Here is a 13,471-nt window from a genome sequence, read left to right as displayed (position 1 = left end):
AGAACCAGAGATCAAATTGCCAACATCCAGTGAAACATAGGAAAAGCAAGAGAATTCCAGAAAAAAAAAATCTCCTTCTGCTTTATTGACTACACCAAAGCCTTTGACTGTATATATCACAACAAACTGTGAAAAATTCTTCAAGAGATGGGAATACCAGACCACCTCACCTGCCTTCTGAGAAATCTGTATGCATGTCAAGAAGAAACAATTAGAATCAGACATGGAACAACAGACTGGTTTCAAATTGGGAAAGGAGTACATCAAGGCTGTACATTGTCACCCTGCTTATTTAACTTATATGCAGAGTACATCATAGGAAATGCTGGACTGGATGAAGCACAAGGTGGAATCAAGATTGCCGGGAGAAATATCAATAACCTCAGATATGTAGATGACACAACCCTTATGGCAGAAAGTGAAGAAAAACAAAAGAGCCTCTTGATAAAAGTGAGAGAGGAGAGTGAAAAAGTTGGCTTAAAGCTCAACATTCAGAAAACTAAGATCATGACATCCTATCACATTACTTCATGGCAAATAGACGGGGAAGCAATGGAAACAGTGACAGACTTTATCTTTGGGGCTCCAAACTCACTGCATATGGTGACTGCAGCCATTAAAAGATGCTTGTTCCTTGGAAGAAAATCTATGACCAACATAGATAGCATATTAAAAAGCAGAGACATTGTTTTGTCAACAAAGGTCCATCTAGTCAAAGCTATGTTTTTTCCAGTAGTCATATATGGGTGTGAGACTTGGACTACAAAGAAAGCTGAGCACCAAAGAATTGATGCTTTTGAACTGTGGTGTTGGAGAAGACTCTTGAAAATCTCTTGGATTCAAGGAGATCCAACCAGCCCATTCTAATGGAAATCAGCCCTGAATACTCATTGGAAGGTCTGATGCCAAAGTTGAAACTCCAATACTCTGGCCACTTGATGCCAAGTGCTGACTCCTTGGAAAAGACCCTGATGCTGGGAAAGATTGAAGGCTGGAGGAGAAGGCGATGACCGAGGATGAGATGGTTGGATGGCATCACCAACTCGATGACCATGAGTTTGAGTAAGTTCCAGAAGTTGGTGATGGACAAGGAAACCTAGTGTGCTGCAGTCCATGGAGTTGCAAAGATTCAGGCATGACTGAATGATTGAACTGAACTGAACCGAAGAAAACCTAGTGTGCTGCATTCATGGGGTCGCAAAGAGTCGGACACGACTGAGGGACTGAACTGAACTGAACTGGATCCTCAGATCATGGTTCTTGTCCTAAGGAATCTCCTAGTCACTCCCTAATGTTCTGTAATCTCCCATGAAGAGAGCAGTTTAAGGGCCCAGCCAACTGGGAGAAGTCAGGTCAGATTTTTATCAGTTGCCTTTGTCCTGTTGGAGGTTCCTCTTTCGCTGTGACTTGGTGCTAGACCGCAGTGGAGATAGCTCATCTCAGGGTTGGGAACTCTGCTGCCCCACCCCACCCTCCAGGCAGCTCCTGGCCTCTAGGCCTCAACAGTCCAAGGCCTGGGCGAGGTGCAGGGGCCAGACAACAGTCACTGGCAGTAGACCAGATGACAGTACATATACCCAGTCTGGATGTCACACCTCAACTACCCATGAGTCCTTATCCAGTGCTTTGAGGCAGCAGAAGTTAGAACTGACCTCTAAGAGGGAGAGCAGTGATTGATCTGGACAAGATCTTAGTTTCTTTTCCAGAAATTGGACCAGGGTAACCTGGATGAAAACTAGGAATCCTAGCTGCTTGACAACCAGAGCCTAGAGCCTAGAAGCAAAGCTGCCCTGGTTCTTTCCAATTTGAAAGCAAGAATGCTGCAAGGCGGGCAAAAGGTGTCAAAACAGGTACAGAGTTTATTCTTAGAGACACAGCACAAGGCATGAAGGAGCACACAGAAGTCCAATTTATTTATTTAAGTCAGAAGCTAGGCAGAGATACACACCCAGAGAGGAGTTCAGGCATTCTGAATGAGGAGAAGTGAGTACAGAAGTGATGTAAATCACTTATACAGGACAGTCATTCTGGGCCTTTTTTTTTTTCTAGTTCAGTTCAGTTCATTCACTCAGTCGTGTCTAACTCTGCAACCCCATGGACTGCTGCATGCCAGGTTTCCCTGTCCACCACCAACTTCCAAATTTCTTAGGAGGCAGGTCAGGTGGTCTCGTATTCCCAACTCTTGAATTTTCCATAGTTTGTTGTGATCCACACAGTCAAAGGCTTTGGCGTAGTTGATAAAGCAGAAGTAGATGTTCTTCTGGAATTTTCTTGCTTTTTAGACGCACCAACAGATGTTGGCAATGTGATCTCTGGTTCTTCTGCCTTTTCTAAATCCAGCTTGAATGTCTGGAAATCCACGGTTCACATACTGTAGAAGTCTGGCTTGGAGAATTTTGAGTATTACTTTGCTAGTATGTGAGATGAGAGCAATTGTGCAATAGTTGAGTGTAATCTCAAAAATACAATACTTGGGTGCAATCTCAAAAGTGATAGAATGATCTCTGTTCATTTCCAAGGCAGACCATTCAGTATTATAGTAATCCAAGTCTATGCCCCAACCAGGAATGCTGAAGAAACTGAGGGTGAACAGTTCTATGAAGACCTACAAGACCTTCTAGAAATAACACCGAAAACGGATGTCTTTTTCATTATACGGAACTGGAATGCAAAAGTAGGAAGTCAAGAGATACCTGGAGTAACAGGCAAATTTGGCCTTGGAGTACAAAATGAAGCAGGGCAAAGGCTAACAGAGTTTTGTCAAGAGAACGCACTGGTCATAACAAACACCCTCTTCCAACAACACAAGAGAAGACTCTACACATGGACATCACAGTATGGTCAACACTGAAATCAGATTGATTATATTTTTTGCAGCCAAAGATGGAGAAGCTCTATACAGTCAGCAAAAACAAGACCAGGAGCTGACTGTGGCTCAGATGATGAGCTCCTTATTGCGAATTCAGACTTAAATTGAAAAAAGTAGGGAAAAACACTAGACCATTCAGATATGACCTAAATCAAACCCCTTATGATTATACAATGGAAGTGACAGATAGATTTAAGCGCCTAGATCTTATCGACAGGGCCTGAAGAACTATGGGCAGAGATTCATGACATTGTACAGGAGGGAGTGATCAAGACCATCCCCAAGAAAAAGAAATGCAAAAAGGCAAAGTGTTTGTCTGAGGAGGCGTTACAAATAGCTGTGAAAATAAGAGAAGCAACAGGCAAAGGAGAAAAGGAAAGATATACCCATTTGAATGCAGGGTTCCAAAGAAGAGCAAGGAGAAATGAGAAAACCTTCCTCAGTGATCAGTGCAAAGAAATAGAGGAAAACAATAGAATGGGAAAGACTCAATATCTCTTCAAGAAAATTAGAGATACTGCAGGAATTTCATGCAAGGATGGGCACAATAAAGGACAGAAATGGTATGGACTTAACAGAAGCAGAAGATATTAAGAAGAGGTGGCAAGAATACACAGAAGAACTGTACAAAAAAAGATCTTCCTGACCCAGATAACCATGATGCTGTGATCGCTCACCTAGAGGCAGACATCCTGGAATGCAAAGCCAAGTGGGCCTCAAGAAGCATCACAATGAACAAAGCTAGTGGAGGTGATGGAATTCCAGTTGAGCTATTTCAAATCCTAAGAGATGATGCTGTTAAAGTATTGCACTTCATAGCCAGTAAATTTGGAAAACTCAGCAGTGGCCACAGGACTGGAAAAGGTCAGTTTTCATTCCAATCCCAAAGAAAGGCAATGCCAAAGACAATTCAAACTACCACACAATTGCACTCATCTCATATATTAGCAAAGTAATGCTCAAAATTCTCCAAGCCAGGTTTCAGCAGTACATGAAACATGAATTTCCAGGTGTTCAAGCTGGATTTAGAAAAGGCAGAGGAACCAGAGATCAAATTGTCAACATCCATTGGGTCATAGAAAAAGTAACAGAATTCCAGAAAAAAGAAATCTACTTCTGTTTTATTGATATGCCAAAGCTTTTGACTGTATATGTCACAACAAACTGTGGAAAATTCTTCAAGAGATAGGAATACCAGACCACCTGATCTGCTTCCTGAGAAATCCGTATGCAGGTCAAGAAGCAACAGTTAGAACCGGACATGGAACAACAGACTGGTTCCAAATTGGGAAATGAGGATGTCAAGGCTGTGTGTTGTCACCCTGCTTATTTAACCTCTATGCAGAGTACATTATGCAAAATGGTAGGCTTGATTAAGCACACACTGAAATCAAGATTGTGAGGAGAAATATCAATGACCTCAGATAAACAGATGATACCACCCTTATGACAGAAAGTGAAGAAGAACTAAAGAGACTCTTGGTGCAAGTGAAAAAGGAGAGTGAAGAAGTTGGCCTAAAACTCAACATTCAGAAACCTAAGATCATGGCATCCTGTCACATCACTTCATGGTAAATAGATGGAGAAACAATGGAAACAGCAAGATACTTTATCTTTTTGGGCTGAAAAATCTTTGCAGACATTGAGTGCAGCCATGATGCTAAAAGACACTTGCTCCTTGGAAGAAAAAACATGACCAACCTAGACAGCATATTAAAAGGCAGAGACATGACTTTGCCATCCAAGGTCTGTCTAGTCAAAGCTATGGTTTTCCAGTAGTCATGTTTGGATGTGAGAGTTGGACTTTAAAGAAACCTGAGCGCTGAAGAATTGATGGTTTTGAACTGTGGTGTTGGAGAAGACTCTTTAGAGTCTCTTGGACTGCAATAAGATCCAACCAGTCAATCATAAAGGAAATCAGTCCTGAATATTCATTGGAAGGACTGATGCTGTAACTGAAACTCCAATACTTTGGCCATCTGATGTGAACAAATGACTAATTGGAAAAGACCCTGATGCTGGGAAAGATTGAATGTGGGAGGAGAAGGGAACGACAGCTCATGAGATGGTTGGATGACATCACTGACTCAATGGACATGAATTTAACAAGTTCTGGGAGTTGGTGATGGACAAGGAAGCCTGGTGTGCTGCAGTCCACAGGGTAGCAAAGAGTCAGACAGGACTGAGTGACTGAACTGAACTGAATTGAGTTGCATTTTGAACTCATAGTCATATGAGGGCTACTCCATTTCGTCTAAGGGATTTTTGCCCATAGTAGTAGATATAATATTCATCTGAATTAAATTTGCCCATTCTAATCCATGTTAGTTCACAGATTTCTAAAATGTCTATAGTCATTCTTGCCATCTCCTGTTTGAGCACTTCTAATTTACTTTGATTCATGGACCTCACATTCCAGGGTCCTATGCAATAGTGATCTTTGCAGCATCGGACTTTACTTCCATCACCAGTCCCATCCACAACTGAGTGTTGTTTTTGCTGTGGCTCCATCTCTTCATTCTTTCTAGAATTATTTCTTCATTCTTCTCCAGTAGTATGTTGGGCACCCACCAACCTGGGAATTTCATCTTTCAGTGTCATATCTTTTTGCCTTTTCATACTATTCAAACCTCTGGCCAATTATTTTGTTTCTTTCTTCACTCCTGACTGGTCCTTGGTTCCTACCCAAGTTGTGCATGCAACATTTTTCTAAGATGCATCCCACTTCGGAGATCTATTGGTGCATGTCCATACTTATCATGAGGTGGGGAACCCTCCATGTTTGACTCTCAAGAAGCCTTCCTGCATATGTGCAGACAGGGAAGTCTTCCTTGACCTCAGGAGTGGGTACCTTATCTCTTCACTTTAGCAGGGCTCAACTTCTGCCACTAGCTTTGTCCATGGGCTGTCTGGGTGAGAACAAAGGCTCAATTTTACTCCACTTGACAAACATCAGCAGTCCAGCTGTCTCCTACTTCAGAACCATTTTAAAAAGAATACCCTGAGGCTAGTGATCTTTGATTTCTTTCCAAGCTGCCAAACGCCTGATGGGGACCTGGTGGATCTAAGGGGACAGCCTTCTGCTCAGACCGTCTGCCGTGCTGGGTCCCCTCCTGGCAGAACAAAAGAAAGTCTGCATAAATCTCCATAGCCTGGGAATCATCCTGGCGAGCAGGGTGGGGACGAGGCTCTGTCTCTTTGGAGTTCAATTTGTGTTAGCCAAGATTTCTGTTTCCAGAAACCCTGGCTGTAACCACACACACACACACACACACACACACACACACACACACTCTAAAGGCGTTGATTTGTGGTTTGTTAGCACTACAGCTCTCAGAGGATACAGATCAAAGGCTTAGATTGTGTTCTAAGACTAAAAAATAGGGAGAGTTTAGAAAGGAAAAAAAACTGCAAGTTTACATAAATTGTCAAGGATTGCGATTGGAGTTGGGAAGAGATAGAGGTGCTTATTTAAACAAGAATGGTTAGGGGTTCAAAATGGTTATAAAGTTTCAGGTTGGGAAAGGGTGTACTTTGTAACAATGCCTGCAGTTGACAGTAGCTTGCAGATATTGTTTAGGAAAAGGCTGGGGACTTCCCTGCCATTCTGGTTCAATGGTTAAGACTTGGAATTTCCAGAACAGGGGCACAGGTTCTATCAGCATGCTTTGTGGCACATCCCCCCGGAAGACTGGAGGTGTTCTTGAGTTTGATACAGTCCAGAAAGTTTAAGTTCACAGTGATGCAAGAATGCATCTGAAACCACATCCACGGATGGCTACCTGGCTCCATTTTGGATATATGAACCACAGTTACTCCATTTTGATTTTTAAATGATCTTAAATATATCATCACATGTCTCCAACACCCTTACTTGGGCTTTCATGGGGTGATCAGATTTCAAAGACAAGGATCTGTCCCACAGTGATTGGTTCAGTTGGAACAGAGTTTATGCACATATTCCTAAAACAAGACAGTAACGGCAGAAATCAATCTTTGAGCAACAAATTGTTTTTTCTAGTGGATTCTTTTAATCCCTGAAAAGATTTAGAAGTTTTACCAATTGTTGATAATAAATAGCAGATGATTATTTAGAAGACAGTTTGGCAGGTTTTTTTTTTTCCCCCCCAAGAAAATAATATACTGATCATGTGATCCAAAAATCTCACTTTTGGCATTTACACAAATGAATTGAAAATGTATGCTTATGCCGAACCTGCACAGATGTGTTTATATCAGTTGCATTCATGACTACCAAAACTTGGAAGTAACCAAGATTCCTGTCAATAAATATATGGTGAAACACACTCTAGACTTTCCAGGCAATGACATAATATTATGGGACTTTAAAAAGTTCTCAGGTCAAGAAAAGACATAAAATAATTTTTAATGTAGGTTACTAAGTGAAAGAAGGCAATCTGAAAAGGCAACATACTATGAAATTCCAACAATTTGACATTCAGGAAAAGGCAAAATTATGCCAAGTGATGAAAAGATCTGTCTGAAGGACCAAGGTGGAAAAGTTGAAAGGGATGAACTGGTAGAGCCCAGGGGATTATTAAAACTGTGAAACTATGTGCTAAACTGCTTCAGTTGTGTCCTAACTCTTTGTAACCCCATGGACTGTAGCCCACCAGGCTCCTCTGTCCATGGAATTCTCCAGGCAAGAATACTGGAGTGGGTTGCCATTTCCTTCTCCAGGGGATCTTCCCGACTAGGGATCTAACCCGTGTCTCTTAAGTCTTCTGCATTGGCAGATGGGTTCTTTATCACTAGCGCCACCTGGGAAGCATAGTGAAACTGTGCTGTATGATAAATCCTTCCAGCTAGGCTTCAGCAGTACATGAACTGAGAATTTCCAGATGTACAATCTGGGTTTAGAAAAGGCAGACGAACCAGAAATCAAAGTGCCAACATAGAAAAAGCAAAGTTGGGTCATAGAAAAAGCAAAGGGATTCAAAAGAAACATCTACTTCTCCTTCATTGACTATGCTAATGCCTTTGACTGTGTGGATCACAACAAACTGTGGAAAATTCTTAAAGAGATGGGAATATCAGACCACCTTACCTACATCCTGAGAAGTCTGCATGCAGGACAAAAAGCAAACATTAGAACCAGGCATGGAACAATGGACTGGTTCAAGGTTGGGAAATGAGTATGCCAAGGCTGTGTATTGTCACTACGCTTACTTAACTTATACTCAGAGTACATCATGTGAAATGCTGGACTGTATGACTCACAAGCTGGAATCAAGATTGCTGGGGGAAATATCAACAACCTCATATAGGCAGATGATACCACTTTAATGGCACAAAGTGAAGAGGAACTGAAAAGCCTCTTGATGATGGTGAAAGAAGAGAGTGAAAGCTGGCTTAAAACTCAACATTCAAAAAATGAAGATCATGGCATCCAGTCTCATCATGTCATGGCAAATAGATGGAGAAAAAGTGAAACAGTGACAGATTTTATTTTCTTGGGTTTCAAAGTCAAGGCAGACGATGACTGCAGGCACAAAATTAAAAGACGCTTGCTCCTTGGAAGAAAAGCTATGACAAATCTAGACAGCATGTTAAAAAGCAGACCTCACTTTGCCAACAAAGGTCAGCATAGTCAAAGCTATGGTTTTTCTAGTAGTCATGTATGGATGAGAATTGGGCCATAAAGAAGGCTGAACATCAAAGAATTGATGCTTTTGAACTGTGGTGCTGGAGAAAATTCTTGTGAGTCCCTTCGGCTGCAAGGAGATCAAATCAGTCAATCCTAAAGGAAATGAACCCTGAATATTCACTGGAAGGACTGTTCCTGAAACTTCCATACTTTGGCCATCTGATGTGAAGAGCTGATTCATTGGAAAAGACCCTGGTGTTGGGGACGATTGAGAGCAGGAGGAGACCAGAGCGACAGAAGATGAGATGGTTGGATGGCATCATCGACTCATTGAACCTGAGTTTGAGCAAGTTCTGAGAGATAGTGAAGGGTAGGGAAGCCGGGCATGCTGCAATCCATGGGGACTGAATGACTGAACAAGAACAACTAGAGGTCTCTGGAGTTCAGCTTTGTCTACCAGAGAAGAAGTCTTCTCAAGAGACATGCTAGCAGTTTTCAAAGAACAATGAAACATGATTAAAAAGCAGAAAAATCTGTTCAAACAAACAAACAAAACAGACTGCTTTGGTCATGGTCCAGATAGTGAGAACTTGAATTCAAGATTTTTGTGTAACTGATTAGAAAAGAAATTTTCTTTGCAGTTATATTCTTATGGTGTTCCTTTCTGTGACAAAAAAAAAAAAAATCAAATAATCCACTGTAAACTATATTGTAATATAATGAAGACCTCAAGATAAATGGAAATACCTGTTTGTCTAGAATATGTAGAAATACTAGTATACACCTCCAAACTAAGGGACACAGAATGACAAGCTTTTTGTTAAATACATCTTCAGTATTTGCTTTTTCTCCCAGCTGTCATTCTCTGCTGTGTAACCTAATGTTCTCCTCTAGGTATATTTTCATCCCTTACTTTTAATCTGCTCTTTTTTTTTTTGTTTGTTTTTTTTTTTTGTTTTTCTGAATGGGTACTTTAATATATTCTCTGAGGACATGAAAAGCAAACTTTATAGTCTCTGAACTATTCAAATAATCAAGCCCATCAGAACTGTGCATAATGTAACTACACAACTGATTTTGAACCAGGGTCAGAATGGGACATGCTTCTGCATAGTACTCATTAGCTTTATTCTGAGCACGATATTTCATCAAATCTTCATAAAATTAATAAGCTCTTTGTGAACTTATGTATTATCCATATATTTTATTTTAAACTCTGTTAATGAGTTTTTCCTCAGTTAAATTTAATTTGCATAATGCTTAAGTTTTGAGTAGTACTCTGTCCCCATGATGAAATGCAGATTTCCTAATATATGAAAGCAGAGTATTTTAAGAGACTTGCCCTGTGGAAGACTCAGCTATTGTGATTCTGTTATTTCCTTATTACAATAATCCTGCAAATTGTTACTGCACAGGTGTTTATTCTGAGAATTTCTCTCTAGTAGAAAACTACAAGCTTATAAAAAATGGACATTCTTAAGGTTTAGTAGATATTGACAAATGTTTCTTAAAAGGAATTGTAACAACTTATATTTTCATTATCTAACATTGAGAGTTCTGGAAAATTATTTGTAATTGACTCCTCAAATATTGCCTCTCTCTTATCTTTTTATTTCATTTATTTCCTCTGGAGTTCTTATTAAATATTTTCTGGCATCTTCTCATTCTATTATCCAAGTTTTTTAAACTTCTCACAGCTTTTAATCTCTTTATTTGCCTCAGGTTTAAGTTACATACATAAATTACCCATTAATTTAATCAGCTCTTTATTTGATTCATTAAAAATTTAACAAATTGTTCAATTCTAAAAGTTCTACTTAATTATTATAAAATGTGATGCTAAAGATCTCACTGCAAGATAGAGTCTAGTCCAGCAATAAATTCTAAGAATTCCCCTTACTGGGGGAAAAAAAAAAACAAGTTCTGCTTTTGTTTCCTTTATTTTCTAATACACTGTTGTGGATTGGTTTTTTTTGGGGGGGTGGGCGGGGGAAGGTCATTAGTTACCTAACATTGGCTTCTTCTGATTCTAATCCTCCGATTTTTTCCTTCATTTGACATTCCCATTTTTTTAAATTGTGAAATCACCTTAAATGTGATTTTCCCCCCACATTGTAGTAGCTACTACAGAGTAGTTTTTTTTTCATATTGAAATAAACTACAGTATATCCAGTACTTATAAGCAAGTTCTGTTCTGCAAGTGTGTTCATAAGGCCAATTTGTTTGTAAGTCCAACAAAGTTAGCCTAGGTACCCAACTAACACTATTGGCAATGTATTACTGTACTGGCAGCAATAGGTTTAGAATACTTTTCAGACAAATAATATTTAAAAAACAAACACAGTAAGTAGAGAAAATAATTGTAACCTTACAGTACATTACCTTGTAAAGTTCAGATGCCCAGCACAACAATTGGCATAGAGGGGCTGGCATCTAGTGAACAGGCAAGAAGAGCTACTGACTGGAGGACGGAGAGGAGGTAGGAAATGGTGAAGATGAAGGATTGTCAACAATAGGAGATGGAAGGCAAACGTGCAGCTTCACTCATGACTGGTGTTGATGCTGGATTCAATTCTACCTCCCCTCTTAAAAAAACAACCCAGCAACGTCTGGGTTCTGGCTGTTTTTTTCCTCAGCATGGTTGATGAGGTAGCACTGGATTGAGTTCTGAATGGCAGTGCAACCTTTGTGTCCTGTTCTACGTTCGGGTCCTGTGCCTCAAAAACTAACAGTGCCTCCTGAAACAAAGAAAATCCCTGTGCCATTTTCTGTGTCTTGAATCTCTTTGGTTCTTTAGTTACTTCTTCTTCTTGTTTCTCTTCATCCTTCCTCTGGGCCTCCAATTCCATCAGACTTTCAACATGTGTTCACATCTTTGAAAGTTTGCAACTTCAAGGTTTGTGTGTAGGGGAGTTTCTGTAATATAAACTTAGCTCTTTTACAATGAATGTTTCAATGGTATTAAGTACATTCACAATGTTGTGCAACCACCATCTCTAGTTGTTTCAAAACATTTTAATCACCCCAAGAAGAAACCCCATACCCATTAAGAAGTTGCTTTGGGCTTCCCTGGTGGCTTAGATGGTATGATAAAGAATCTGCCTGCAGTGTGGGAGACCAGGATTTTACCCCTGCGTCAGGAAGACCCCCTGGAGTAGGGAATAGCAACCCACTCCAGTATTCTTGCCTGGGAAATCCCATGGACAGAGGAGCCTGGCAGGCTACAGTCCACAGGACCACAAAAAGTTGAACACAACTGAGTGATTAAGGCTTCATTTCATTTTTCCCATTACACACCAGCACACCCAATCACCATCAAAACCCCATCTGTGTCTATATCTACAGGTTGACCTATTCTGGATAGTTCATACACATAGAATCATATGACTGTGAACTTTGATGACAGGTTTCTTTCACTTAGCACAATATTTTCAGGGATCATCCATGCTGCAACCTATCAGTACTTCATTCTTTGTTATGGCTAAGTAATAACTCAACTTCATAACAGTTTTTCATTTGTCTGCTTGCCACCACAGGGTTATTGGTGGTTTAGCACCATTTTTAATGTCAGTGTCATGCCACAGGGCAGCAAGAGCAAAAAGAGAAAGCTGAACAGAAATATCAGAATCAGGGAAAGAAGACCCTTTCTCCTCAATATCCCTCCATTGTCCTCTAGTCACAAATTTACCACCAGCTCACTGTAGGGGAAATAGCTTAGAGTCCAGCCCACTAATACAGATCAGGCAATGAAAGCAAAGATTGTAGATAAAACACGGTAAACTGGTGCCTGGCACAAGCTGAAAATGACTGCCTTCCATTAGAAAGAAGGCCTCTCTGAGGATAAATCTTAATTATGAGCTAAAAGATTAAGGATATCTAGACCTCCTTGTCACCTCAACTCAGTGGTGAGTTGCATGTTTTATATGTGCTCTTTTATTTCCTTAGAACAAGAAACAGCATCCTTTTAAAAACTTTTTGGCAGTGGAGGAGTGGAGGTCATTATTCTTTTGCATAAACATTATTTACATAATTTTATATATTGTTCTGCTAATTCCAATTTCTTAGGTGAAAATTATTTTGTTGATGGATACTGTAGACTTTATTTCCTGTTGTTGGTCTTCCTTCGACATTTGGTGATTTTGGACTATGAACTCATTTCCTAGAATGTGATGGCTTCCTGGAGAAGCAATTTCTGGATGGACTGAGTCTTTGCCATGGAACAGCCTCAGTTAGGGGCCAGCACACTTCCTGATGCTTAACGTTGGCTTCTAGGCTCCCATTTGTGGTATGATTTCTTAGTAGATCTCTAGCATTTAACTAAAACTGTGAATTGTAGACTAATGTAAACACTTATTTGGCTTCTTTAAGCACTGAAACTCCATCATATCTTAAAAATCATTGGTGAAAATAGGTGTTTCCTGTAACTTGAGGCATCCTGGAGAGAACTGGAGGCAGCCACGCTCCAATCTATTGCGTAGAGTATACACAAGTAGAAAGTGAAAGCAATCTGTGTCCATCAGCTGTATAACTGACCACCATATCAGCAACATTGTAAAATGTCTTCAGGAGGCCAGGATCTGATACCAAAAATGAACGTACTTCTTTTATTAGTTTTCTACAAATGTTTGTGATGGGCAGGGAGGCCTGGCATGCTGCGGTTCATGGGGTTGCAAAGAGTCAGACATGACTGAGCGATTGAACTGAACGGCACTGAACTGAAAATAGAGCTTTGTTAAAATAAGATAATGTTGACTCATGAATATGAAATATCAGAGCTCAAGAAAAAAAAATTTTACAAAGAGAGTATGTTGAGGAACTCTGTTACACTGGGCCTATAGGAAAATTAGATTGCTTTGATATGTTTGATATAGGTGATCGTTCTGAAAAAAAAAAAAAAAAAAAAAAATAGGTAACCTGGTCACCTATCTTGTGACCAGAAAGTTGATGCAAAATAAAACAAAAAAGATTGTGTTGAGAAAATGCAAATAACTGAG

Source organism: Muntiacus reevesi, chromosome 1 (assembly GCF_963930625.1).
Source record: "Muntiacus reevesi chromosome 1, mMunRee1.1, whole genome shotgun sequence".
Lineage (NCBI taxonomy): Eukaryota > Metazoa > Chordata > Mammalia > Artiodactyla > Cervidae > Muntiacus > Muntiacus reevesi.
Note: the sequence above shows the minus strand (reverse complement) of the source record.